Here is an 18,783-nt window from a genome sequence, read left to right on the forward strand (position 1 = left end):
AATGTTAGCTCTGTTTTTTCCCTTCACAGATGCTGCTAGACCTGCTCAGCTTTTCCAGAAACTTTGTTTTTGTTCCTGATTTACAGCATCCGCAGCTCTTACTGTTTTTGATGTAGAAGATGCTCTAGTTTGGTGCACTGTAATAGCTTAAAGCTAGAACAGATTGGGGAATTTCCAAAGAGAATTTCTACAATCTTGCATCCAATCTGTAGAATTCCATATGCAATTTTCTATGAATGTTATCTGCCTAGTAGTTGAGTATTCCTTTGTTGATGAGTTTAATATTGTTCTTTCTCCTTTTCAGCTTTCTTCCTGCTCCACACAATGTAGTCTCCTGTTTCCACTTCCCTCTTGCAGCCTCCTCCTATCCTTCCCCCTCGCAGCCTCCCCTTCTCCTTCCCCTTCCTGCAGATTCAATTTTCTTTTCTTCCCTCATGCAGTCTCCACCTTTTATTCCAGCCCCTTGCAGCCTCCTCCTTTCCTCACACACTTGCAGCCTTCCCTTTTTCCAACCCTTACAGCAACAGTTGGATTTTCTTGGAAGCTGTTCACCATGATCTTCAAGGCCAAGATTTGGTTCAATGCATCCCCCCAGAATCTGACTTGGACCTAGTTGACAGCTGTTCACTGCAGTCACTACCTTTCCAGCTGCTTCTCTAATCACAGGATGGCACTCTCCCATGTTTGCTGCTGATAGGTTCATTATTGAATCTTAGCAGTGCATAGCATTTGCAAGATGCACTATAGTATTTCACAGAGGCTCCTAAGACAGCACCTTCCAACCCCATGATATAGAGCATGCAGATACAAGGAAACACCACAACTGCAAGTTCCCCTCCAAACCATTCACCATCCAAACTTGGAAATATATCGCTTTTCCTTCAGTGTCCCTGGATCAAAATCTTGGAATTCTCTCCCTAACAGCATTGTAGGTCTACCTACACGAATTGGACTGCAGTGGTTCTAGAAAGCAGTTCACCTCAAGCTTCTCAAGGGCAAATAGAGATGGGCAATAAATTCTGGCCCAGCCAGTGATGCCCACAACCCTTGAGTGAATCAAATAAACTCTCAGAAATGGGTACAATATTGCTCTTATTGGTGGCAACTTAGGGCCGGGGTGATACTGTCTGAGTCCAGGGCCTCCTGGAGGCACAAACCCAAGTGATCAGCATTATGTGCATCCTCCCCCTCCACCCAGGATCTGGGTGCCATTCTTTGTTGCTTTGATATTAAAACTTTCATTCTTGTGTTTGGATCCCAACATGGCTTTAACCCCTCTCTACTTATGTAACCTCCTTCACTTGGAATTCCTTGTGAATTCCCTACTTCTTTCACCTTACTATTGGCAACCAGACCTTTAGCTGTCCAGATCATAAGGTTTAATAGACAATCCTTAAGATCTATCAATTTGATAGTATTTTTGATTGTGTTTTCCTAATGTCTCCTTCTTTGATTCAATGTTTTTTTTATTACCTGACAACTTGTGAAGTGCCTTGGGATTCTTGTTTACATATAGGGTGCAATATAAATGAAGGTAAATGTTGCTGATGGTGTAACTGAGCTAACAAAGGGTATAATCATTGGATATTTCTGGGAGCATCTCTGAGATTCTTTAAACACGCCTGTATGAACAAGGGGTATTCATGGTTAGTTTCATCTTTGGTGAAATTACAGCATTTCCCTTCAAGAAACCAAAACTAGAAGAAGAGTTCCATGATTGAGAACCTCCTCCAAACTTTTCCTGTTCCACCAGTCTAATCTTGCTAACAATTTCCAGCAAGGCTACTTAAGGTTGCCTACTCAGATTGGAAATATTCCAGAAGGTTTCATCATATGGCGCCCTCACCTCCAACCACCCCAGTTCCAAACTGTCACCAATGATTGTCCAATGCATCCACCTTCACCAGGCTCTGCCTTTCCACACTACGTGGCCAGTGAACAAACTCTTCGTTCCTCGCCCGGGTGATATTTGATGGCCAACAGTGTTTTTGATATGTCCTTTTTTTATAAGTCAAGAAGGTAAGTGTTCAAAGAAAATGTTTATGTAATGATTTTTAATTAAAGCTGTGGTGGTTTGTCTCCCAGGTTGTTCTCAGAAGTGTTGCAGAAATTCTGGAGACTCCAGCAATAGCTCAGAGATTTAGCAACTCTATCACTGATCCTTTGTGCAGCAATTAGAAGCACAGTTCCAGCACAAAAAAGTAAGAAATTCATCTAGGAAACATCCTGCTATTCAAGCTTTCACAACTGACTTCTTTAAAACCTCAAATATGCCTGTCATTTACCTCCTGCATGCTATAAGCTTATCTAAGTGTGTAAATGAAGAAATTGAAGAAAATAAAGATTAGATTTCTCCAGCATTAATGATCCCGCTGATCATATAATTCCTTTACTTTATTTTCTTCATATGAATACTACTGGGCTAGCAGCTAAGTTTTAGCCATGAGTTAATATCCATACAGCTTAACCTGCTGCTCAATAGGGAACATAAGGATAGCTATTCCTGCTGGTGATAATAGCAGACAAATTCTTAACATCTATATCTGACATTTCTCTGCTCTTGTAACTGAGGTGTTAACTCATAAATTAAAGAATCAGTGGAATGTCATACAAATACATTGCATTTCTAACAGCTAGGCTGCAACTTTAATATCTACTGCTTACAGTATTGCCTTTGTTGATACTATATCAGTAGAAGAGTTTGAAAAATTGCTGTTTTGAAATTTTTTTTTGCACCTTCAGGCATCCTTTAAGTCCAGCACATCTTTCACTCTAATGATATCCAAACTGACCAAGAATGATAGACCAAGCCCTAACTATTGGTATGGTCGAATCCTATGAAGGCAGTCTGGCAAGATTGGAAATATGCCAGACACACATGGAGAGAGTAACAGAGAATATGAGATTGCGTAGAGGCAGATTCAGGGGCTGTGACCGAAGTAAGGAAATAAAGCAAAATAGAAATTGGAACAGAAAAATGAGGTTTCGTGTTTTCAACTGCCTGAGCAGACTAGTTTTCTTATTAAACAAATTGAAAAGTATTGGAAAATGTTTTGCTATTTATACTGACTTAGAATTTAAAAGAAATGCTTAATTTGGTCTTCTAAATTCTACTTCTACCAGCTCCTCCAAAAAGGCATTTTCTTTTCAATTGTTGCTTAAGGTTGTTTCTCTCATTTCTTCGTAAACACCAACTTTGGGACAGATTTTGGAACATTTGGTGACATTAACAGCCCATTGGGTGTCTGTACTTACAGTATGACAAATTCACAAGCAGATTCAATTATAAATTCAGACATTGGAATCTATCATGTAAAAGTTGTAAAGGGGTGCAGAAAGATGTCAAGTTGTTTAATATATTACTTATCAAGTTGATAACCAGAGAATATCAGGTTAAATTTGACTGTGGCAGCAGCCAAAAACAAATGATAGCTAAACATCAGCCTGTTTACACTCCTTCTCAGAAGGGATCTGTGGCACATTGGTAGTATCCCTATCACTGGACCAGACGGTCCAGATTCAAGTCACACCAGTCCTAATAGTGTGTCATAAGATATCTGAGCAAGTTGATTTAAATAGCTACACTCCTTTAGCTGGAGAAGAAAATTAGGTGAGGTGCAAAATTGATTTGTTTATTTTCAGCTGCTGAAGTTTAATTTTACCCCCAGGGTCTCTTCTCTCTCTCCCTGTCCTGGAAATCTCTGCTTTCATATTATTGCTGTTCCCTTTTTGCCTCTTGTCTCCTAATAATGTCACACTCTTTGTCTTCCCATCCCAATTGTCATTTTATGCGTCTTCATCTGCCTTTTTTTCTCTTTGCCTGGGAGATTGTGGGTCCTTTAGTTATGCTTAGTGAAAGCTTTAATTGAATCTGGATGGGCTGAAATCATTCCTCCCAATCATCCATTCTATGAAATGTTGCAAGAGGCCTTCACACTCAAATAGTCAGTTGAATTTATAGTGCAAGAAGTAGGTAGGGGAGGAGGACTACTGGAGGAGGTATGGTAAGGGGAGAAAAGAAAGGAATAAAAGAAGGGAGACAGCAGAATGTATGAACAGAAGAGGTTAAAATGTGTCAGGTAGAGAGGACAGTGTGGATGGGGGAGAGGGGTTAGGGTTAGGTCTAGGGTCAGGGTTACCACCTCACAGCTCCAGGGACCTGGGTTCGATTCCATCCTCGGGCAACTGTCTTGCAGAGTTTGCACATTCTCCCCATATGTGTGTGTGGGTTCCGTCTGGATGCTCTGGTTACTTTACACAGTCCAACGATGTGCAGGCTAGGTGGATTGTCCATGGTAAATTGCCCATAGTCTCCAGGGAGGTGCAAGCTAGGTGGATTAGTCATGGGAAATACAGGGTTACAGGGTTGGGGTTGGTCTGGGTGGGATGCTCTTTGTTGGATGAGTGTGGACTCCATGAGCTGAATGGCCTGCTTCCACATGTTGGGATCCTATGATTCTATGTCCTCAGCTGTGGGGAGTGTGGCGGCCTGGTATAAGGAGTTATGACAAAAATCACTTAATAGAACTTACTTCTTGATGAAGTTGTGGGGGAGCAAGTTTACTTTCTAAGGATAAGACTTTCTTTACAGTAGAGAGCGTTTTGAGGAGGCTGAGGACATTGGAGAGGTGCAACCCATGTTCCAAGATAACTTTTGCTCCTAATTGGGAACGGATGAGATAAAACTGGTGGACCTGGGTAGGTATCGTAGCTCATTTTTGGAGAAGAGGCAGAGGCTGGATAGTCCAGCTGGAATATTCTTTGGTATCTTAGAGGGCGGGGCCATTAGAGTGTGCCAAGATTGTTATATTCCTACGTACGAGTACGGGCTGAGGCAAAAATCCAGCAAAAATGAAAATTTTGCTCCTCACTGGGTGGCCTGGGAGGACTGTTGTGGATTTGAATTTTTTGTCAGTGGGGATCAATAGTACTTTAATGATCCAATACCAAGTTATTATTGAGATTGGTACAATATTTACAGAACACAACAGTGGACAGTGTATACAGCATGGACAATCAAGGTTTTTGAGAAGATTTGTAGCTCAGGTTGTTGATGCAGTTGTTGATTTGCTTGCTGAGCTGGTAAGTTTGTTTGCAGATGTTTTGTCACCATACTATGTAACATCATCAGTGCGCCTCTGGTGAAGCATTGGTGTTCTGTCTTGCTTGTTATTTATGTGTCTAGGTTTGCTGGGATGGGTGGCATCACTTCCAGATTTGTTTCTTAGTGGTTAGTATTTAGAGTCCAGCTCTACATGTTTGTTAATGGAATTCCAGTTTGAGTGCCAGGCCTCCAGGAATTCTCGTGCGTGTCTTTGGTTGACTTGTCCCAATCAAATTGGTGTCCGTCTTTGTCCATGTGCATTGAAATGAGTGACAATTGATCATGTCTCTTCGTAGCTAGGTGATGTTCATGAATCCTGATGGTCAGTTTCCTTCCAGTTTGCCCTATGTAATGTTTATATCTTCTCAAAAACCTTGAACAACTACGGGCGCAACACGCTCAAACTAGCCCAATGATGGGAAACGAATGCCATCTGACTGAACGCCACCCACGAGTAACTTCACTTCCTATATGAATGCATTAGAAAACAGGGTACTGCCACATACTGTAAAATACAAGCCACCGCTAAACAACCCACAAGCATGGAAAACAGCTGAACAGAACAGCCACAGAATGCTACAGGTAATGATTAACGATGCCCACAACTGACTTCACAAATATGAGCAGGAAACTGCACACCAAAAACTTTGCATTCAAACTCGACCAGCCAAGAATGGACTGCAACACCAGAAAAAGCCATTACCGTGAAACAACAGAAGACCGAGACCAAGAAAAAACACGCCCTACAGGAAAAACTGACTAAACTTACCCACAACAACGAAACAGACAGGGCAGACACTTGGATAAGGAACCTATGTGACTGGCCACTCACAGACACCAAAAAACCCGTCCTGGTACGCAGGTTAAACTACAATCACAGAGACACTAATAAAACTGACTTCCTGGTTGCACTGCAATCCACATTATAAAAACAACAGATTCACCGAAGAAACCCAACAAACTGTCAGACAGGTAGAGGCCTAACACTAAGCAGAAGGAGCGAGGGGAACACATTCAACACACTAGAGAGGAAAGCCCTACAAGGACTCGAGAGACAGGAACATTGTAATCCTACTGGCGGACAAAGGGTGCGTGATTGTCATACTGAACAAAACACAGGACATTAAGGAAGTGAACACTTTACTTGCAGATACTGACACCTACCAACAGATGGCGACAGACCCAACACCATAATTGGAAAATCGTATTATAACCACCCTGAGGAATCTACCAGAGGGATCAAACACACCCCGCGTCAATGGTGTCCCCAAGGTACACAAGCCAGAGGTCCCCTGCAGACCCACAGTCTCACTTCCGGGTACACTGACATACAGACTAGCAGAAGAACTACAAAGGAGACAGAATCACCTAGTAGACGGCTCAAACCAGTCCATTCACTTCACCCAAGAATTCCTCAACATCATCAAAGACACCAGAATAGATGAGGATGAGAACAAGGTCTCCTTCGACGTGACTGCACTATTTACCTCCATAAACATCCCCCTAGCTAAGGAAACACTAGCCTTGCTACTGGACAGACCAGGGATACAGACACCTGACAACACCAACACCATCAGCAAAGACGGCACCCCTGAAACTAGTGAATCTGTGCCCCATAACCCACTTCACTTTCAAAGGCAAGGTATACAGACAAATCAACAGAACACCTATGGGATCATCGATATCAAGATTAATAGCGGAAGCCATAATGCAAAGACTGGAACAGACAGCTCTTCCCTCCATCCAACCAAAACTATGGTTCTGCTATGTGGATGACACCTTTGTTATTATCAAACACTCTAAACTGGAGGAAACCCATCTACTCATGAACAACATTCTCACTGGCATAAAATTCATCACGGAAGAGGAGAACGACAACAGACTTCCCTTCCTGAACATAATGGTCGAACGTAAGCCCAACAGTGAGCTCCAGGCCAGCATACACAGGAAGGCCACCAATACAGATCAAGTACACAACTACAATAGCAATCATCCCAATATCCACAAATGGAACTGCATCAAAACACTTCAAGCAAGCCACAACACACAACAGCACCCCAGAGCTGCACAAAGCCAAAGAAGAACACCTCTACAGCATCTTCAGAAACAACCTAAAATGCTTAGTCTGCCAATATCTACACAACAGACCACAACAAGAAAGACATAACACATCCAGAGATACTAGTCACCCTACCGTACATTAAGGACACATCTGAAATGACCACCAGATTACTCTGCCCCCTAGGAATCATGGTAGCCCACAAAATGACAGCTACACTAAAAACAGCTACTGATGAGAATAAAGAATCTGACAACCATAAATAACAGAACCAACGTTATTTATGAGATACCATGCAAAGACCGCCAAAAACATTACATAGGGCAAACCAGAAGGAAACTAGGATTCACAAACACCAACTAGCTACTAAGAGACATGACCAACTATCACTCATTTCAATACATATTGACAAAGAGGGACACCAATTTGACGGGGACAACGTAGCCATCCTAGCATAAGCCTACCAAAGACACGCACGAGAATTCCTGGAGGCCTGGCACTCAAACTGGAATTCCATTAACAAACATGTAGAACTGGACCCCATACATCAACCACTAAGAAACAAATCTGGAAGTGATGCCACCCACCCCAGCAAACTGAGACACACAAATAGCAAGCAGGACAGAACACTGACACTTCACTGGTGGTGCGCTGATGATGTTACCTAGTATGGTGCCAAAATGTCTGCAAACAAATTTACCAGCTCAGCGAGCAAGTCAACAACTGCAGCATGGACAATTTTAGAAATAATTTAAGCAATAGGTCATTGAATGTGCTGATCAGGCAAGAAATATCTTAAATGGTACCACCCATTAGATATGAGGTTAAGACAGCCACACACAGGCATGACCAGGGACCCCCAATGTCCTCGTGGGCTGAAGAGTAGCCATACACCATTGGCCATCAGATTGATTGCTACACTGATGAAGCTGAATGGCCAGTTGCTGCAGGCCTTCTAGGGACACGATGCTGGACATGGAATTTGATTAAGACTGATGAGTCCAGCTAAATGGCGAGACATAAGTAACAATGGATATGCCCATGGAAGAAGGTGAAACTACTCACAATGCTATGGAGCAGGGACAAACAGGAGAACCTTCACTGTTCTCGTAACACTCTTGGAAGAGGAAAGGGTGGAAATGGGATGGGTTGCAGTAAGGCAGCCGGTCACTGAGGGTGTGTGTCTGTGTATAGAGACACTATAGAGTTAGTACTGTAACAGATGTGGGCATCAAACTTTCTGCCAGTATTAGCTTTGGAGTCACTGTGGGTCTTCATGAACAAAGGAGGCTAAAGTTTGATGGCAGGCAGCAGGAGTTACTTGAACGCACGATTTGTTAACATCACTCTTGACTCTCCTGCAGGTCTAGCAACAGATGAGGCACAAACAATGGCACTGGGACAACTTGACATCTCAGAGAAGACTCTTCAATCTGAGGAGCCAGCATCACATCAGCCCAGCACAACCTCCATCTGCAAACATTCTCTCATATGGTAGGTATTGATATGCTTAGGAATAGTGGCACCAGTTGTTAAGCATGGTACAGAAATGCATGGTATAGGAGATAGTGACAGCTGCAGCTGTTACCCACAGGAAGGCCATGCCCAAATCCAGCAATTCTGAGCTTCATGCAACTGGGGAGCCGCTGGGATCATCATCAAAGTGTAGGTGCTGGAACAGCAATATGAAATGTGCAGATTACTTTCAGAGTTCCCAGAAGCCATTCATTTCCACCTGTAATGACATAAGGACACCTAAATGTTTTCTATCTATTGATATCTATTTTAAAGTATAATCTCTAATTAAGGAAAAAACGATGGCCAAGTTATGCATGACAAAGTTCCTGAAACAGATAGTTGACCTGTTATTTTGTAATATTTTTTGAAGAACAAATACTGGCTAGGGGACAAGAGAGACCTCTCCTGCTCTTTTTTGAAGAATTTCATACAATCTTTTATTTCAAGCTGTGTTGCTAACAGATGTCAGCCTAATATGTTACCTGAAAAATCATATCTCCAGTACTGCAAAATTCTGCACTGAAATATCATTCCAATAAATTCCATCCTAAGTCTCAGTCCCAGACCTATTCCAATATATTCCAAATTTACTCCACTTTAAAATGATCAGGTGTCTGCACCATGTGACGGTTCCAATCCTGCTCATGCTGAAGATGCGCCCTGTAGTCTGATGTTACAGGAGTTGGCCAGTTAAAGGCCACTTCTACCTTCATTGTCTAATTATGGACTATATGCAGGACATGAACTTGGGAGCCTCATTAGGAGGGCTTTCAAGAATGACCAATTGAAAATCTCACTGGGAGAGGCCAGAACTGTGGAAGTATGCAAGAGTAGGGAAATTATGCTTCAGTTATACGGGCATTGGTGAGACTGTATCTGGAGTACTATGTCCTGTGTTGGTCACTGTACCCATGGAAGGATGTTAATGCATTGAAAGCAGTTCTAAGAAGATTAACTAAACTAATACCTAAACTGAGCAGATTGCTTTATGAGGTCTGTATCATCTAGAAATTAGAAGAGTCAGAACTGACTTAATTGAAATACTTAAGATCCTGAAGGAACTTGACCGGATCGATGTGGAAAGGATGTGCAGCTGTCAAAAGCATTTCTAATTTGGCACAAACAACATATAATGGTTTAAACTTGCTCCAATGGGACTGCATACCTTAGACAAATCATCTCAAAGTGATTAAAGATTAGTAAGAGAACTGGAGCTGTGAAGAATAAAGTAAAACAGAAGCAGAAAAGGGAAATACAAGAGGAGAGAAAATCACATCAAGTGGAAGAAAAAGAATAAATAAATAAACCCCACAATTTACTTCTAAAAAAAGACCGTTGATAAGAAATGGAAGGCAAATACTTAATTATAGACTGGGCAATGATAACTTTACTGAATTACAGCTTTTCAAACAACATATACAGGCTTATTTTACTGACCAAGCAGTAAACGTCTTTGAAAATTCTGTTTGCTATTGGTAAGGTGGGGCTTTGCAGAATTAATGCACGTCATCTTTCTGTGAAATATCAGAAATGTCCAGAAGAGAAATGGAGGCTACATAAAGACCAGCTAAACGTAAGAAGTAACTTCAGGATGAACAGATTCCAACTCCTGTAATTCAGATATAAACCTCAAGAGTTGTTTAACAAGCTTACTGCAAGATGTCTCCAGTACTGCAAAATTCTGCACTGAAATATCATTCCAATAAATTCCAACCTAAGTCTCAGTCCCAGACCTATTCCATTTTATTACAAATTTACTCCACTTTAAAATGATCAGGTGTCTGCACCGTGTGACGGTTCCAATCCTGCTCATGCTGAAGATGCACCCTGTAGTCTGATATTACCTTCAGGATCTTATGTATTTCAATTAAGTAACTTGTGATGATACAGGCCTCATAAAGCAATCTGCTCAGTTTAGGTATTAGTTTAGTAAATGTTCTTAGAACTGCTTTCAATGCATTAACATCCTTCCATAGGTACAGTGACCAACACAGGACATTGTACTCCAGATACAGTCTCACCAATGCCTGTATAACTGAAGCGTAATTTCCCTACTCTTGCATACTTCCATAGATCTGGCCTCTCCCAGTGAGATTTTCAATTAGTCATTCTTGAAAGCCCACCTAATGAGGCTCCCAAGTTCAAAAGGCTTGAGTATGGTTTCCATGAGGAAGAAGACTAATTGCCTTTACGCTAATTAAAGCCCTCAGAAAGGATCTTCTGGGCAAGGAAAAGAGCCATAACCATTGAGGATGAATGCTAAGAAATTTAAGCTGTCTTTGTGTGGTGTGGCTTCAAGTTTAATTGGTATTGATAATTATTCTAGATATTAAGGAAATCTTCACATTCTGTTCCTCTTAAGTCAAAATACCCCATATAGCAATCTAAATGTAGAAGGCAGCATTACTATGTGACTGCACGTCACCTGATAAAGAAGTTAGTGAGATTGAAAAGGTAGCGCTTGAAAAGCAAAACATAAGTAGCATTTGCAAAAACTCAAGAAGACACATTGAAAATTTTAAAAAAAATTGACCCTTGCTACATACTATATTCAAATGTTTCTACAGCCAGTAAGGTGACGATAGAATCTCGGATATCAAGAATTATGAAATTAGAAACACAAGAAAAGGGTTTCAGATCTTCGATATAGCAAGATGAACTTGGTGTAGTCTGAAAAAAACTTCAAACCTTGGAAACAGTTCACCTTGAGACTGTCCAACAGCTGCAGAGCCACTGTTGGCGCAGAGCCATCTAGGGAAAAGGAAAATTTAAATCCAAATTGGATCATGCTAAAAATGAACATTCAAAGAATATTAATTTATAAAAAAAATCAACTGAAGTCTGTAAGTGAGCCACATTAACAAGCCATGGAGGCACTCAAGGTGACTTTCATTAAAGAAGAAGAAATCCAAACTACAGAGCTCCTACATCTGAGGACTCCTTGAGAAAAGTTCATTGTCGAGCATCAAATGGAACTTGGCTATGTTAAATATATGCAAGAGTTGGAAAAATCTACTTGCCTGGAAGAGATACTGCACACATACTGTGTTATTTGCAATTGCACAATGCTGTGAAGCTTCAGAATCTAAAAAAGAGCAGTTTCTTGGGGAAATCAAACTATTGGATAAGGCAACAATGGAAAACAAAGACCTCCAAGACTCATAATCCAACATCAGCTACTAGTTGGAGAAGTTCAAGGAACTCAATTGAATTGAATTAGATTTATTGTCACATGTACTCACATGAGTACAGGAAAAGTTTACAAGTCACCACTTACAGGGCCATCTTAGGTATAAAAGTACCTAGGTACAGAACTTTAGTTATAGAATACAAATGAACATGACTATTTCATGAACAGGCAGAATTGTCAACAGTCCTTAGAAAAAAACAAGAACATGCAACTTGAAAAGGAAAGTTTACAGAGGAATTCCACAAATCCTTCGCAGAGACAGTCAGAGTTCTTACACAATTGGCAGATTAAAGGGGTACTTTGGGAGAAAATGTCTCCCTTTTACTTGAATATTCAGAGCTCAAAGATCACAGTGAGTTATTAATTGAGGAAAACATTCTGTTCCAATCCCCACAAATATTGATCTTGCCTCTGAAAATGAAACTCGTGAGCAAGTGAACAGAGATTTTTGTTTCAGTTCAAATAAGATAATGCTAGAAAAGCAAGACTTTACTAACAAAAGACATCATCCACAGAAAGATTGTGATCTTTGAAGAATAATTTTAAAAAAGTGACAGAGAAAGATGCAGAACTCAAACTTTCAACATCTAACCAGTCCAAATTCTCAGGTGAGATCAAGACTAATAGGGAGGTGATAGACTCTGCAAGTCCTCTATTGTCCAATATTATATCACATCTGAAGATCAGATCATCGCAGAAGAGCTTGCTAAAGGTCCAACTTAATGAATCCTATTTAAGAAATGAGCAATGGATCCAAAGATGTTACTGCCTACTCCAGACTAGCCTCAAGCTCATGAAAAAGTGGGAAAGTAACCCCAGTGCTTTTAGATTTCATTTATCAGAGGCTGGAACTCTAATCTGTCAGAGTTTCCCTTCCAACGAACACTACACATAGATTTACCTATCTTCAAAATGGGTTGAGAATATGCTTGGAGATTGAAACCTTGGTAGAGAGAGATGCTGGTGGGAGGGTGGTTTGGAAAGTGAGAATGTCATGCTGAGTATTCATGGTTAAATGTGACCGGTAAAATTGTAAAAGAATTGGGTGAGATGTAGAGTAAAGGGAATTATACCTTTACAGTAAGTATGGCTTTGACAATGTACAAAATGAACTATGTCACAGTGATGTCAGATCACATGAACAGGATTTTCGGTCTATAGGGCTCCAGGTAAGATGTTCCTCTACATAGAAACTTTCGGAGTCTCGCTCCTTCTTCAGGTGGTAGTCTAACACCTGAAGAAGGAGTGAGACTCCAAAAGCTTGTGTTTTCAAATAAACCTGTTGGACTATAACCTGGTGTTGTTGTGTGATTTTTGACTTGTCCACCCCAGTCCAACACTGGCACCTCCACATCGCCTCTGTATATAGTTATATTCAAAAAGCCTGTTGCTGTCTCTGCTACTATTTGTTGGTTGCTTTCTATCAATCTTTCACCATATCTCCCTCTCTCTTTGTCACTGTTAGTTTCTCTTGGTAACTCCTTTGTCTATCATTATATTCATCCATCTTTCTATCTTTTGATGTCTCTCTCTGGCTATCCCTGTCTTTCTTTGTCTATCTCTCACCCTCTCCTCCTTTTCAGGGATGTTTTTGAGCAGACCAATGTATTCGTGGGATATAGTTTGCATTTTTAATCTATCAGCAACGCATTCAAGAAAAATGCAGAAAAACATCAGCATTTGTCGATTACAATACTGGAAAATATGAAAATCATGAAGAAAGCAAATGTGGTTGCTTCAGTGAAATATTGTATGAAACATGTGGTTTGAGTTCCTCAACAGTTTATGACATCAAGAAGCAATGTGAAATGATCGAAGGTATAATATTTAGATGAATAAAATTATTTTATTACTGCTTTATAAAGTTCTTTAATTATTTCTCTTGCAGGCAAATATCTACATCACATTTTTTCCAGTTCTCACATTTGTGATTAGATATTCATGTAATTCTAGAATCCAAAAATTTCTGAAATCCAAAAATGAAATTGATCTCAAGCATTCTAAACTGGAGAGGCTAAAGTGTGGCTTAATTATAATTGTAGTCATAGTAAGAGGTAGTCAATCTAAATAAGCTAATTCTAATCTTATAAAGTGCATTTATAACTCTATGTTTGGCTATTCTGTGCTAGATATGACAGTATAGTTTATTTCTATCATTTACAATTATAAATTGCATTTGCAAATGAGCTTTTACAGGCTAGATTCTGCATCCTAATGAGCCAAATGGCAGACTTCTGCACTGCAAGAATTCTGTGATTCTGTGGTTAATAAACACATTCACAATCCCATGTGACATTAGTACTTGAATACATTGACTTATCTCTTACTCCTCTGTGACAGTGTTAATTGTGTCCATTATTTCCTGACTCTTAGCAGCTAATAAAAGCATCAAGTGACAGAATTCAAAGATCTCCCATTGAAGAAATTCACCGTTAGCTTCATAATCATAAGCCATTTCAATGCTGCATTTCTTCCAAATTTAAATACGTGACTTCTGACACCAGTTCTGTTTAAAATATAAAACTGATGAAATAAAGCATTAACATAGCTCTGGATATTTTTTTTCACAATTACAATTAGATTTCATTATTGCAACTAACTTCCTAATGAGGTTACTGAAACTGCTAACTGTCAACTTCCAGACAATACATAGACCAACTTCACAACAATTTGCATTTATACAGCATAATCACCATAGTAAAATGCCCTAAGGTATTTCACAATCATTCAAAAAATTTTCACTGAGCCAAACACAGAAACTTTAGGGTAACTGACTGCAAACTTGGTCAAAAATGTAGATTTCATGGAAATACTTAAAGGAGTAGAGAGAGGGACAGGCAGAGATGTGGAAAGGTTTAAGGAAGGAAGGACTTTATGATGGAAGGCATGGCTTTTAATAGTAGGTTAAAACAGGCTGGTGCCAGAGTTGGAATGCATATCCGCAGAGATTTATAGAGCTGAAGGAGGTTGCAGAGGTAAGAAGAGTCCATAGAATGATTATTCATGAGAATGAGAAATTTGAAACTGAGATATTGCTAGAACTTGGAGTCAAAGTAGATCAGTGAGGGTGATGTGTGAACAAGGACTTTGTGTGATTGAGGGAATAAGATTGCATTTACAGAGAGTGGAAGATGGAGAATGCCCTGTAAAGCACTGAAATTGTCAAGCCTGGAAATGATAAAACCATGCACGAGGGTTTCAGCAGCAGATGGAGATTTCAGTAGCAATGAGTAATATCAAGGAAGTGGAATTACGCAGACTTGGTTTTGCAGAGGATATCAGACACAATGATGGTTTACAGGTTATGGGTAATGAATTGCAAACTGAAATGTTACAGTCCTAGTCATCAACCTGAAATGCTAGTTCTCTTTCTTTCCCCAGAGATTCCTTCAGTTTTTGCAGAATATTCTTTTTAACCAAAACTGAAATGGAATGTTATGGACAAGGGGACGTACACAAAGATATCTGATGAACAGTTCCACATATGAAGAAGATATCAGGATTCAATATATTCTTTACATTTATAAGGTTTCTTGTGAAACGGAGGATCTCCATAATGCCCTACAGTGTGTTGAAAGTAATATTTTTAATTTCTTGTCAATTTTCCTCCTTGTAGTTTTTCACTTTGGTATCTATTAGAAAGAAATATAAATATATTTGAGACTAATGTTCGCAAATACTATAAAAGGACTCCTGCACTATTACATGTGCTTGATGAGATGTTTATTACCCAGGCACTCCTTTTTGGGTGAAGTCTTGATCAGGGGTCAGGGGTCTTGATCAGCTATGAGTGGGAATCCTGAAGACTGTGTTGCCAGTCTAGTGCAAGAGTTAATGATATCTCCTCAAGGCTGGATAATAATTTTAAGACAGACAGGAAGGATCCAGTAGTCATGTTCATATTGGTACCACCACATTGATAGGACTAGAAAGGACATTTTGCCGAAAGTCTGTAAACACTTAGGAGCTAAACTAAAAATAATTCATCAAAAATAATACTTACAAAGAACGTTCAATGTAAAAGGGAGCTGTTCTGGTGGGATGGCTTCATTTGAACTCTGCTGCAACTAGTGTCCTGGTAAAATAATCCCATTGTTGAGCAGACCATCCATGAAAATGGCTCACATGAAACTGAATCAAACTGAAGGGACCTTCGGCTATGACCTATTCCTGTGGAGACTATTAAAAGCCACTGGAGGTTGCTGCTGGTCCCGCGCTTACTGGAATATTTCTTCCTCCTCAATTTCTCTCTGCCTTTGTTGTCCAGTGGCCACAGCAATAGTAACCTTTGCTGTGGCTTGATCCATTGGTCCTTGGAACAATTTGGAAAGACAGCTCCAACTGATGTCTAACCAACCCCTTGATTAATCTCCGTGCAGCTTCCTGTATTGCATTTTGGTAAAACAATGACAGGACTTTATACAATTAAAAGTAGGGCCTTGGGTAGTGCTGTAGAACAGACATAATCTTTTGAAATTTGCATCACATGGTTAAGAAAGCATTTTGCCCACTTGCTTTCATTGCTCAGACTTTTGAGTGTAGGAGTTGGGATGTCATGTTGAGGTTGTACAGAACGTTGGTGAGGCCTCTTCTGGTTGCCCTATTATAGGAAGGATATTATTAAGCTGGAGAGAATTCAGAAAAGATGTACGAGGATGTTGCCGGGAATGGATGGTTTGAGTTATAAAGGTAGGCTGGGACTTCTTTCACTGGAGCATAGGAAGTTGAGGGTGACCTTATAAAGGTTTATAAAATCATGAGGGGTATATATAAGGTGATGGCAAATGTCTTTTCCCTAGGGCACAGTATTTCAAGACTACGGGGCATATTTTTAAGGTTAATGGTGGACATGAGGGGCAAATTTTTTACAAAGAGAGTGGTTTGTGTGTGAAATGAACTTCCAGAGAAAGTAGGGTATGCGGGTACAGTTACAATGTTTAAAGGACATTTAGGTAAGTTCATGAATAAGAAATGTTTGGACGGGTGTGGGCCAAGCACAGGCAAGTGGGACTAAGTTGGTTTGGGATTATGATCGGCACAGACTCGTTGGACCGAAGGGTCTGTTTCCCTGCTATATGACTCCATGACTCTATTTCAAATTTCCAAAATCTGCAGAATTTTGCATTCACATTGATAGTTAGCAATCTTCTGGTCAATGTAAGCCACCACATGTTCTAAATGTAGACTTTATAAGTGATGGGGACTGTATTTTTTTTACATTCCTGGGCGTTTACAAAACTGTATATGTCTTACGTTGAGAAGGTGATGATGTATTTTATTGCTGCTGTTTTCTCTGTTATTTTTCATAGGTTTCAATGCAATCCTGTTGATAAAGGGCATCTAACGAATAGCTCCTATGTCCACTGTAGTTTGTGTGTAGCTATTTAATTGAAGGACAGCCTAGAGTAACTCTTCCAGCAAGTAGTTTCCTTATTCTGTAAAGAAATATCTGGGGTGGAATCTTATAGGAGCTTGAGCAACATGGGCCTTGATGAAATCTGTGGCAGAATCAGGTCAAGAGTCTGACAAGGCGTATCTTGATGACAGGATCAACTCATTGCATCTTTTACGCATTTGTTGAGTAGCAAGGCAAGTTTCTTGAGGTTGTTAATGTGCACGCCAAGCTGGTTTGTTTTCGTTCGGACATTTCGTCACCATGCTAGGTGACATCATCAGTGGAGCATCCAATGAAGCGATGTTATTCTACTCCGCTTGGAATTTATACTATCCGGTCTGTTATGGTGAGTAGTGTCATTTCCGGTTTTGATCTGTATGGGTTTGTATATGGGGTCCAATTCTATATGTTTGTTGATTGCATTAGGGGTAGAGAACCATGCCTCCAGGAATTCCCATGCGTGTCTATGTTTGTCTTGGGCTATTATGGTTACCTTGTCCCAGTTAAACTGATGACCTTCGTTGTCTGAGTGTACTGATATTAAAGAGAGTTTGTCGTGCCATTTTGCTGCTAGTTGTACAACGAATTCTCCTTAATATCGGTACACTCAGACAATGAAGGCCATCAGTTTAACTGGGACAAGGTAACCATAGTAGCCCTAGTCAAACATAGACATGCACGGGAATTCTTAGAGGCATGGTTCTCCACCCATAATGCTATCAACAAACACATAGAATTGGACCCCATATAAAAACCCACACAGATCAAAACCAGAAATGACACTACTCACCATAACGGACCGGACAGTATAAATTCCAAGCGGAGTAGAATAACATTGCTTCATCAGAGGCTCCACTGATGATGTCATCTAGCATGGTGACAAAACGTCTGAACAAAAACAAGCCAGCTCGGCGAGCAAGTTAACAACCTCACCTTCAACATGAGCTACAGATCTTTGCCAAAACTTTCGGCAAGTTTCTTGTTAGGTGGTAGCTAGTTGCCAAATAAGGAGGTTTATAGCTTGTTAAATATCTTATTTATGCTGCAATTTGCCTCATTAATAAGCACTTTCCTATCTTATCAAACAGACCAAAGAAACCTGACCTCAAGAATTCTCAACAAAGCAGTCAGAGTGGGTACCTAGCGACTTTAGTTTGCTGTTGGTTGCAGAAAGCCTTCACGTTGCTCAACACCAAACAGCATCTCAAGGTATGATTCATGGACACCAGCCAGATCCACTCCTCATTCACAGACATTGACATTTGATAATTGCAAACCACTTACAACCACAATAAGACCTCTCTGATTTACTTGCAGGCTGCTTTACAAAGCACAGGCTTACATTGCAGGGGACGCCAGCGACTAGCATTGAAAAGCTGCAGAAAGGATACTTTGCACACAGGGGCAGACACACAGCTCACAGATGGGATCAGGCTGCATCTCAGGACTGCTCATTTGCTCTCTTAGCACTTGCTGTCTTGGATACACACAACATCATGCCTTGCTGTGCCAATGAG

The 18,783-nt window shown here is 40.3% G+C and overlaps 1 long non-coding RNA gene across 5 annotated transcripts in view; it reads left to right on the plus strand.

Annotated features, from left to right (window-relative positions):
- Positions 1-18,469, plus strand: part of LOC125486137 — a 52,145-nt gene extending 33,676 nt beyond the window's left edge. For 4 of the 5 annotated variants that reach the window (XR_007264818.1, XR_007264815.1, XR_007264813.1 and 1 more), the window contains 3 exons: positions 2,086-2,201; positions 8,528-8,657; positions 18,355-18,469. This is a non-coding gene — a long non-coding RNA (uncharacterized LOC125486137). Of the gene's footprint in view, positions 1-2,085; positions 2,202-8,527; positions 8,658-11,248; positions 13,085-18,354 lie in introns of those variants that run through there. The other variant, XR_007264812.1, reaches the window with a different exon arrangement.
- Positions 18,470-18,783: the final 314 nt, after the last annotated feature.

Source organism: Rhincodon typus, chromosome 2, assembly GCF_021869965.1.
Source record: "Rhincodon typus isolate 14 chromosome 2, sRhiTyp1.1, whole genome shotgun sequence".
In the NCBI taxonomy this organism is placed as follows: domain Eukaryota; kingdom Metazoa; phylum Chordata; class Chondrichthyes; order Orectolobiformes; family Rhincodontidae; genus Rhincodon; species Rhincodon typus.